At 45.4% G+C, this 10,933-nt stretch overlaps 1 protein-coding gene across 7 annotated transcripts in view; it reads right to left on the reverse strand.

The window, feature by feature from the left end:
• The window catches only part of TNRC6B (trinucleotide repeat containing adaptor 6B), a 254,595-nt gene extending 244,146 nt beyond the window's left edge, over positions 1 to 10,449 (reverse strand). For 2 of the 7 annotated variants that reach the window (XM_043440502.1, XM_043440501.1), the window contains exon 1: positions 10,130 to 10,376. The gene's annotated coding sequence lies outside the window, so the exon portion shown is untranslated. The other 5 variants (XM_043440505.1, XM_043440500.1, XM_043440504.1 and 2 more) reach the window with 5 other exon arrangements.
• Between the last annotated feature and the right edge of the window lie 484 nt (positions 10,450 to 10,933).

Consider the following 10,933-nt stretch of genomic DNA (forward strand, 5'->3'; position numbering starts at 1 on the left):
AATTTCCATTCAATAAATCTTCCTTTCTTCACTTTTAGTTGAGAATCAAATTAAACTAATGCTGGCTCAGTGAACCACTTAAAGATTTGTGTTGTTCTTTTTGTTGTTCATTAGCTAAGTTGTGTCCTATTCTTTGCAACCCCCATGGACTATAGCATGCCAGGCTCCTCTGTCCTCCACTAACTCCTGGAGCTTGCACCAATTCACTGAGTTGGTGAAGCTATCTGACCATCTCATCCTCTCCTGCCCTCGTCTCCTCCTGCCTTCAATCTTTCCCAGCATCAACGTCTTTTCCAATGAGCTGGCGCTCTGCATCAGTGGCCAAAGTATTGAAGCTTCAGTTTCAGCAACAGTCCTTCCAATGAATATTCAGGGTTGATTTCCTTTAGGGTTGACTGGTTTGATCTCCTTACAGTCCAAGGGACTCTCAAGAGTCCTCTCCAGCACCACAGTTTGAAAGCATCAATTTTTTGGTGCTTCTTCAGTGCTCAGCCATTTTTATGGTCCAAGTCTCACATCTGTACATGACTACTGGAAGAACCATAGCCCTGACTAGACTTACAGGTTAAGTATAACTAGAATTTCAAGCTGTAAAAATCATCTTTCCCAGTACATGCACCTGGAGGCTGTTCTAGGTAATCCCTTCTGACATCATCCCTTTGACTGGTTCAGTATCTGGTCCTGTGAGGTGGATCAGCACTGTCTCAAGCAATCTGGAGGTAACTTCCTTTACTCTCTGCTCCTCGGTTCAGTTCAGTTCTTCAGTCGTGTCCAACTCTTTGTGACCCCTTAGACTGCAGAATGCCAGGCTTCCCTGTCCATCACCAACTCCCAGCTTTGCTCAAACTCATGTCCATCGAGTCGGTGATACCATCCAACCGTCTCATTCTCTGTTGTCCCCTTCTCCTCCTGCCCCCAATCTTTCCCAGCATCAGGGTCTTTTCCAGTGAGTAGGTTCTTTGCATCAGGTGGCCAAAGTATTGGAGTTTCAGCATCAGTTCCTCCAATGAATATTCAGGAGTGATTTCCTTTAGGATGGACTGGTTTGATCTCCTTGCAGTCCAAGGGACTCTCAAGAGTCTTCTCCAACACCACAGTTCAAAAGCATCAATTCTTTAGTGCTCAGCTTTCTTTATGATTCAACTTTCACATCCACACATGACTACTGGAAAAACTATAGCTTTGACAAGATGGACCTTTGCTGGTAAAGTAATGTCTCTGTTCTGAACATGCCGTCTAGGTTGGCCATAGTTTTTCTTCCAAGGAGCAAGTGTCTTTTAATTTCATGGCTGCACTCACCATGTGCAGTGATTTTGGAGCTCAAGAACATAAAGTCTGTCACTGTTTCCATTGTTTCCCCATCTATTTGCCATGAAGTGATGGGACCAGATGCCATGATCTTACTTTTTTGAATGTTGAATTTTAAGCCAGCTTTTTCACTCTCCTCTTTCACTTTTATCAAGAGGCTCTTCAGTTCATCTTTGCTTTCTGCCATAAGGGTGGTGTCATCTGCATATCTGAGGTTATTGCTATTTCTCCCAGCCATCTTGATTCCAACTTGTGCTTCTCTGCTCCTAGATAAGCTTAAATGAGTCACCACTTTCTAACTCCACCTGAAATCATTTGCCTAGTTATAGGTGCTATATTCAAGCAAGTATATTAATTAGAAGTGACAAGCATCATTCTGGTTTACGATTATCTTCTTTGAATGGTACTTTAGGATGCCTTTATGAATTCAAATGTATAGAATCACAACAATTATTTCTAAGACTATTTCCAGTTCTGAAATGTAGTGTAATCTGAGTCTGATATGTCACTTACAGGTCTGTAAGTCAGCTGTTGGCCCTGTACCCTGACACCAGCTTTATAAAAGCACACCACTGTGCCATCCTCTCATACTAAAAATGCTCCTTTGGGCCTCTGTGTAGGCCATCTGCCCTGCCTGAAATGCCCTCTTCCTCCATGACTGGGTGGAAATGTTACCTTCCCTGGAAAGGCTTTCCTGACCTCTAGTTGTGTGGACGATTTTCCTTTTCACCCCTGCCCCCTCCCCTGAATGCCTACTGTAACACTTACAACACCAAATAGCACTCATCTGTGTATGTGTCCGCCTTGCCCACTTGGCTGAGCGTGCCTTGGAAACAAAGATCTCTTCTTATCCCATCCCTGTAGTCCTAGCTCCTAACCCAGCATTCAGCACACAGTGAGCACACAAACATTCAGTGTAAACTGTAGTCAAGTAAGTACCGACCACATAAAAAAGTGTTTAAAGGAATAACCATTGTGATCATTTTTACTAATAAAGGATTAAAAAGATACTCATTAAACTCTGCAATGGGGAGTTCCCTGGTGGTCTAGTGGTTAAGATTCCAGGTTTTCACTGCCATGACCTGGGTTCAATCCCTGGTCGAGGAACTGGGATCCCATACACGGCCAAAAAAAAAAAAAAATAAGAAAACCCCAACTCTACAATGACTAGATAAAATTTTCATACAAATTAAAATTTTTTATTATAATATTCTTTCTATAATAATGAAATGTTTACCTATTACAGGTAGAAATTAAGAAAAAAATAGACCCTAGAGACAACCTAAAATGGAAAGCCCTCCCCCCGCCCCCATATATTTATTTAAACCATCAGAATGAGATACTTTTCTGTTTTAGTTTTCTTTCCTAATTTATTTGAAAAACTTTCATTCAGGACCTACTACGTGTAATATACAGTGGGAGATGCTGTGCTGTGTTGAGCTGCTCAGTCGTGTCCGACTCTTTGCGACCCCATGGACTGCAGCCTGCCAAGCTCCTCTGTCCATGGGGATGCTCTAGGCAAGAATACTGCAGTGGGTGCCAGATACTGGTGATAAAAATGTGAGCAAAACAGACAAGGCATTTTTATTCACGAAGCTATTTTCTAGCAGGGAAACAACATACAAATTAAATGATTACTTAACTACAATTAAATTAAGTGCTTTGAGTGTTTAAAAGGAGCATTTCTACTGGGGGGGGGGGGGAGAGGTGTGTGCTTAAGAAATAACACATAAACAGAGCTCCAAGGATTGAAGAGGCAACAACTAGGCTTGGGGTGTGAAGCTTCCAGACCATGGGAATGGCAAGTGCAAGGAAGAGACCTTGAGCAGGAGGGGATATGCATTTCAGAAACCAAAAGGTCAGTGTGACAAGAGTATAGGCAGCAAAGGGGAGGACAGCAAACGAGGCAGGGTCTTCCTGGGCATTTAGTAAACAAGACAGATCAGATGCTTATTCTTGTGAAGTTTATACTCCAGAGAGTGGATGGCAGCATTTAGGGGACAGGTTAACAAATTTAAGTAGGGAAGACATGTGATTAGAGTTACACTTGTTTCTTAGTTAAATATTTTATATTTGAGGAATAACATATAAAGAACAGACACATAGTCTTAAGCGATTATTCCTTTTGCAGTTTCTACAATTCTCTGAGGCAGAGAATTCACTACTTACAAGGGAAAAAATTAAGTTCTGCAAACTGAGTAATTTATTTGAAGATTCTTACTCAACAAACATTTGAGTACCTACAATATGGTAGGTGCAGAACAGTGTGTGCATTCATACAGAAATGAATGCAAGTCTTGCTCTTAAGAAACTCACAATCTGATACAAGAGACAGATCTAGAAACACTATACAGTGTAGTCCATGCTAGAAATGAGGAAAGTATAAAGCAGCAAAGTGAAATTCAATATTCCTAGAAAGAATTAATCATATCATCTTTGTGTTAAAGCTGTACTCTTTCATACTATGTTTTTGAATTTTCAATCATTCCTGTGCTTGAAACATAGTTGGTACTCAAGTATATGTCTACAACACAAACCAACCCAGGATTTTTCACTTCTAGTTCAGGTCCTTTCCAGGAACCAAATATGCCCCTAACTGGAAGAATTTGCATTAATTCCAAGGAGTTCTTCTTTTGAAGCTGCTTTCACAGCCAGCTTACAAAACCACAGAAGAAAGTAAGTTTCATTAAATTAAAGTCACACTTCATTATTTGCCCAGCCTGAAAACCCATAACAACTTCTAAACAGTTATTTTTTTAAAGTGAATTTTCATTCAGAAGAAGTTCTCCTATGAAGACAATCAAGAAACTGCCATCTAGTTCTTCATAATTCATGATCTCTGTCATCAAAGCACTTGTATTTTGGTTTCTAATTGAAAAGATAAAATGTAGCACATAGAAAAAATAAAACAAAATACAAGGTAGCATTTGTTCAGTGATTTAAAATATTTATAGACTATCTACTATGAGCAAGCTCTGACAAACCTAAATAGCATATTAAAAAGCAGAGCCATTACTTTACTGAAAAGATTCATATAGTCAAAACTATGGTTTTTTCCAGTAGTCATGTATGGATGTGAGAGTTGAATCATAAAGAAAGCTGAGCGCTGAAGAACTGATGCTTTTGAACTGTGGTCTTGGAGAAGACTCTTGAGAGTCCCTTGGACTGCAAGATCAAACCAGTCCATCCTAAAGGAAATCATTCCTGAATATTCATTGGAAGAACTGATGCTGAAACTCCAATACTTTGGCCACCTGATGCAAAGAACTGACTCACTGGAAAAGATCCTGATACTGGGGAAGATTGAAGGCAGGAGGAGAAGGGGACAACAGAGGATGAGATGGTTGAATGGCATCACCGACTCAATGGACATGAGTCTGAGCAAGTCTGGGAGTTGGTGATGGATAGGGAAGCCTGGCATGCTGCTTTCCATGGGTTCGCAAAGAGTTGGAGACAACTAAGCGACTGAACTAATCTACTATGAGCCAGATAAGGAGTCCTCTTAGGCAGGCAAAGTTGAGTAGGCCAAAAGCCTGCCTTCAGGGAACTCAGTCTTATAGTCTGCCTTCAAGAAACTCAGCCAATAATACATAACCCAGGACGATCGGAGCTATAATTCAGCAGGTACACACAGATGAGAACACAACTGCCACAGGTTCTAATTCATCAGCACCTATTCCCATGCCTTATCAGTTACTGATTATTTTAACACTACTCCTGATTATAATACAAACTGATAAATATTGTAAGTAATTGCTACATGAAAAAATTAATGTTAAAATGGGTCAGAGGAGATGGTGAGACCTGAATTTTCTGGGTTTCTCAGCAAGGACGGTTAGCATATTTGGATAAAGACCTGGTTTCAAGGAGAAGTGAGCAACCAAAAGGCCAGTGGTGGCAATTAGCCCAGTATAGCCCTCCAACTATACTAAGGATATGGTTCAGAGCTGTGCTGTACAGCATGGTAGCCACTTGCCACATGTAGCTATTGAGCACCGGAAATGTGGTGAGTCTCAGCTGAGATATATTAAGTGAAAAGTACACTCCGGATTTCAGTTTCACATGACAAAAAGCATGTAAAGCACCTCAACATTTTTTTTAACTGATTATATGTTTACATAATATCTTGGATATCTCGATGTAAATAAAGTGTTATGAAAAATCAATTTCACCCTTTCTTTCTACCTTTTTAATGTGGCTACTAGAAAATTTAAAATTACATGTGTGGTTCACATCTGCGGCTTGCATTCTATTTCTACTGCACAGTGCTGGTCCAGAGAGCTTTAAATAACAAGCTACAGAGTTTAATCCTTTGGGGCTATGAAACACTATTGAATGTTTTTAAACCTAAGTGCTTGTGGTAGATTTGGGGAGCGTGCAGGAAACATAAACGAAGCGCTGTTTCAGGAGTGCGGGGGCCATCCGTAGGGCCAAGACACTAGAGGCGGTTGTCAATGTCAAAAGGCCGGCAAATGTCAAAGGATAAGCGGGCTCAGTTGGAAAGTGTACAAGGTCTTTAGAAGTCCCACGCTAGGTGGAGAGAGGAGGAAAAAACCAAGCGCAGGGTGAGGTGAGGGAAGAGGAACAGCTGCAAGCACTGACGTGAGCCTGGATGACCAAGGTGCACTGCTCAGCGGACTCGCGAGCCCAGCCCCGGTTGAGAGTCAGGTTAGGTCTCATCTGGCTCAGTGGAAGGGCTCCCAGGCAGAGGTGACATTCAGGAGAACAAAATCAGTGTCCTCTTTAGCGATTCCAGATCTCTCTTTCTCTGTGGCAAGACCTCTGCCAGTGGGATCAAGTTCGGTGAAGGTAGTAGGTAGAAAGGCTACCAAAAACTACAAGATAGCAATAAATTATAAAAGCAAACACCCAGACTCACAACACAGCCAACAAATATTTACTGGGAGTCTGCTGTATGCCTGGTCCTCGGCTCAGCTCTGGAGGTATGGGAAACAGACATGGTCCTGAATCAAAAATTGTGGTGAGAACTATGAAAAAAGAACAGGAAGCTCTGAGAGATCTAACTGAGGGAGGATGGGAGTAGTGGGATGAGGTCATAAAGGAAAGACTCTCTGAAGAAGTGACAATTTCATGTGAACCCTGAAGTCAGGTGGGTGAAGACCAGGGGGAGTAACGGCCCAGGCCAGGCCAGGACAGTGCTGTGCACAAAAACCTCAAGGCCAGAAAAGGCTTCGGTAATTCAGACAACTGAAAGAAAGCTATGTAGTTAGAATGTCAAGAAGGCAGGCAGGTCATAAAAAAAGGTGTGAGAAGGCTGGAGAGGCAGGCGAAAGCCAGATCTTGCACAGCCTCACGGGATGGAAAATAAAATCCCGAATGGGTCCAAGTGCAATGGGAAGCTGTGAGGGGTTCTGATCAGGGAAGTGGTCCAATCTTGATGGGTTCCAAGTGTTAAGCCACCTATGCTCTGTCGGCTCAGCCCCCTGAACAGAAGCGGGCTTGGGAGCAAAGGGGCAGGAGCCAGCATTTGTAGCTGAGTAGCAACATACCTGGTCTGGGGTAACAGAGTGTAATACAAGGCCCTTCAAGGGACTCCCCTGGTGGTCCAGTGCTTAGGACCCCATGCTGCCAATGGGGTTTCCTGGTCAGGAAACTAAAACCTACATGCCACGTGGCATGGCCAAAAGGTAATGATAATAAGGCCCTTCAAAGTTTTCCCTGGGGCTTCCCTGGTGGCTCAGACAGTAAAGAATCCGCCTACAATGCAGGAGACCTGTAGAATCCGCCTACAATGCTCAAACCCTGGGTTTGGAAGATCCCCTGGAGAAGGGAACAGCTACCCACACTGATTTCTGGCTTGGAGAATTCCACAGACTATATAGTTCATGGGGTCGCCAAGAGTTGAACAAGACTGAGCGACTTTCATTTTCAAGTTTTCCAGGGTTGCAAGGTTGGGAGAAGTATGGCACCACCAAAAAATATAGAAAAATCTGATGGAAGAGTTGATCTGGGAGACACTAGCTGGGAAGCACAACTCTAAACATACTGAGTATGAAGCACTAGGGAAGAATTCCAGCAGGTAAATATGAATGTTGTTTTAGAGAATGGAAGAGAGATCAGACATGGGATACTGAGGTTAACACACAGAGAAGTGACAGTTTAAATCCCAAAAGTAAATAACATCTTCAAGTAGTTGAAAAGAGAGGAGAAAAAAAGCGACACGAGCCTGAATCAGATCCTCAGTGTTTCTCTCTGGGACAGAATTCAGGGCTCTCGAAAGGGACAGAGCATGAGGGAGTCTTTGAAGAATGATGGGACCATTCTGTACCCTGATTGTGGCACTGGTTACATGAATCTGTACATGTGTTAACATTCAGAATGTTACTATATTAATAACAGAAATTTTCAAAATAAAAAAATTTACTTCCTAGCTCTATGAACTGCTCCATTTAAGTATTCTTCCAGAACATGCCTTTAGCACATGAGCTATTCTCTTTACTGTCCCATTAAATTAAAACCGCTAAAATGAACCCTAAGTCATAACATTCTAAACTGTTTCTTAGTCAACTGACATTTACTGTGGTCCTATTATATGTATCAAGCACCCTGCTGGATACAAAACTGAATGATGCCTGGTCCCTGGAAGGGTTAATTAACAGCAAGGTACCAGAGTGTAGACCTACACAAAAAGCTCTGAAAGCCTTGACCCCTTAATTAAAGGCACTTTATCTCTATAAAAATTAAATAGGGAAGAAATTAAACAAAGCTTAGATGTAACACCAGTAAAAATGCTAATCTTTAAAAATTAAGAATAAGTTTCGTTAATTCTTAAGCTAGGTATGAAGAACCTAATCATCAGTCACATTTCCCTTTTCCATCCCTTTCTGCTTCTCAGTGTCCTTTCTGCATTTCTTCCTCTGGGTAATTTGGGGGGGGTGTGTGCAAAATGGAATATGCATAGGGTTTGAAATCAGACTGAAGACTAAACTGATCCATGCCCTTTAACTTCCTAGCTCTGTGGCTTTTGGAGGCTGTTTTTCCCATCCATACAACAGTAATGATACGGACCTCACAGGTTTGAGGTAAGGATTAGGTAAAAAATATAAACAGGTTGGCATAGGCAAAGAGCGCCAAAAAAAAAAAATGTTATCTAACGTTATCATTACCATTTGAACAAATGGCATTGTTCTGATTTAAAACATTTTTAAGTGCTTCCATTTGAATGAGGACAAAAATATTTCCCGACCCACCTCCCAAAGGGCATGACATTTATGTGCTACCTTAGAAAAGCTGCTTGGGAATTTCTTCTTAAGTCCCATCAGAAACTTTTCTGCTCAAATGTTTGGGACAGCACTTAAAAACAGTCAAGAACTAAAAAATTATTTTAAAGGCATCATATCATCACTGCATTCTAAGTGGAACAAGCCAGTCTGATTCGTGTTTCGGATGCTTGCCTTAGTGTATGGACCTACCACATTCACATCTCTCCTACTACTTACCTAGTGAGACACCGCACACGGTAGAGGTGTCAATGTGCTAAAAGTTCTGCTTTTTAAGAGGTATTTACATAACACTACCAAAAGCTAAACAGTTCCAAAGCCACCCGAATCAATAGGAAGACTATCATCCTACTGAAATTCCCCACAACTAGGAAGAAAACAGCGGCTATTGTTCAACTTTCACAAAATACTAAAATGTAAGATTTCTCTACATCTTATTTCTGTTTGCTTAACTGCTGGGGGAGGGGAACAGTAATTAACAACGTTTTATTCACCGACTATGGAGAAACATCTCTGGCTAATTTTGTTCTATATTTTGCCTATATTGTAAGCAAATGGCCAACTTGAATTCACCTTATGCCTCGCTTTCAACCTTTAGCACAGAGGCTAAAAAGTAATAGTGCAACCGGCAGATACGTGAAAAAGCAGAGAGCCTGAAAAGACCCAGACTAATTCCTGGTGTTCAAATAACCGAGGATGGGCTGGGCCTTAAGGTCACCGACAAGAGGCTACCCTTATTGGGTGTCTTCAGCCACTACACAGTGCATTTAAGCCCACTGTGGAAACCCACTAGTTTGAAACCAAGGGCGCAGGACCAGGGGATGGCAGAAAATACTTCTGGCTGGTCGTCCGCTGATAGTCCCCTCGCCCTCCTTTCCCCGGGGAAGAGTTAATCGACCTGTGGCCACACAGGCAGGGCTCCGGGGTGAGGGGTGGAGCTGGGACGCCCGGTCCGCGTTGGGCAGGGGAGCGCATTCACTCTGTCACGCAGGTCTTGCACACAGGTGGGGACCAGGGGGCTCCGAGGCCTGACGCCTCCCTCTGCCACCGCCAGGCAAGGGGCCCCGACGCGCCTCGTGGGCTTCGGCTCTCCGCTGCGACGGGGACCCCTCCCGGCCCCGAAGTGCCCCGGCGACGGGAAGCGAACTCTACTCGACCGGCCCACCCGGAAGCCCTCCCCAAGCTCACACCTGCCGGCGCGTGACGCCTGCCGCCGCCGCCGCGCGCGCCCGCCCGCCCGCCGGCCCCGACCCGGCCATTCCGGGCGCCCCTGCCCCGCGCGCGGACATCGCCCGCGTCCCTCCCCGCCCCGGGGTCAAACCCACCAGACGCCCGCCCCACGGAGCGCGCGCCCAACGCCACCGCCCCCGCCGGCCCCGCGCGCGCTCACGCCCCTCCCGGCCCTCTCCCCGCCGCGCGCGCTCACTCGCGAGGACACGCACACGCTGCGCCTCAGCTTGACAGGCCGGCCCCGCGCCGCGCGCTCCCGCGGACGTCCTCGCCCACCCGGCCGCCCGGCTCTGACTGGGCGGTGAGCGGGGGGAGGGGAAGGGCGGCGGTGGCCGTCGGTCCTCACTCACCGCCGAGCCGTGCCGGCTCCGAGTGCGCGGCGTTCCGCTGTGAGGCGATGCGCTGCGATGCGCGCAGTCCCCGCTCCTTCGCAGGCTATGGAGGCGACGTAGTAGGGGGACTGAGGGGTTCGGGGGAGGGGGTCACTCCCTCCCGCTTCACCTCCGAGAAACACGGGGACCCCAGAAACTAAAAACAAAATAAACAAACTTTCCCCTCCGCCTCCCTCCCCCAAAACCACAACACAAACACTCGGGGCCCCGCCCAGAGCCCCACTCCATTGGCCACAGGGAGGATGCTGCCGACCCTCACTGGCTGGCTTTTGTGCCCGTCAAGCTGCCGTTCCGCCCCTCCAATGCCTCGCCGTAGCCGTCGCCCCTCATTGGTCAAATGCGTTCCGTTTGACGAGCTAGGATTGGCTGAGCTGCCTGCGCCAATCATTCGGGGACACACCCCCTCAGCATCCCAGAGGCCGCTTCCTCGGTCGCGGACGCGGAGAGGCGAAGGGGAAACTAGAGCATGATGGCGGCCGAGCTCAGTTGGCGCAACCATCGTCTTTTTCCTTTTATTAGCTCATTAGAGCCTCGCCCTCGCGCTGTTCCCCCTGAGCTCCTCTCTCCATCCAGTACTGCCTAATAACGGAATCTATACGTCCTGACTCCTTGATTTATCCCCTCAGAAGTGCTGAGTGTGGGCTGGTTGTGAGTCATTGGACTGTCAGCATGTCACTCGTTAGTCAAATCTTCAAACTATTGGTGGAACGGCTAGAAAGCCCGTCCAACAACAAGGGCTAATGCCATTGGTTTGTCTCCACC

Source organism: Cervus canadensis, chromosome 21 (genome assembly GCF_019320065.1).
Source record: "Cervus canadensis isolate Bull #8, Minnesota chromosome 21, ASM1932006v1, whole genome shotgun sequence".
In the NCBI taxonomy this organism is placed as follows: domain Eukaryota; kingdom Metazoa; phylum Chordata; class Mammalia; order Artiodactyla; family Cervidae; genus Cervus; species Cervus canadensis.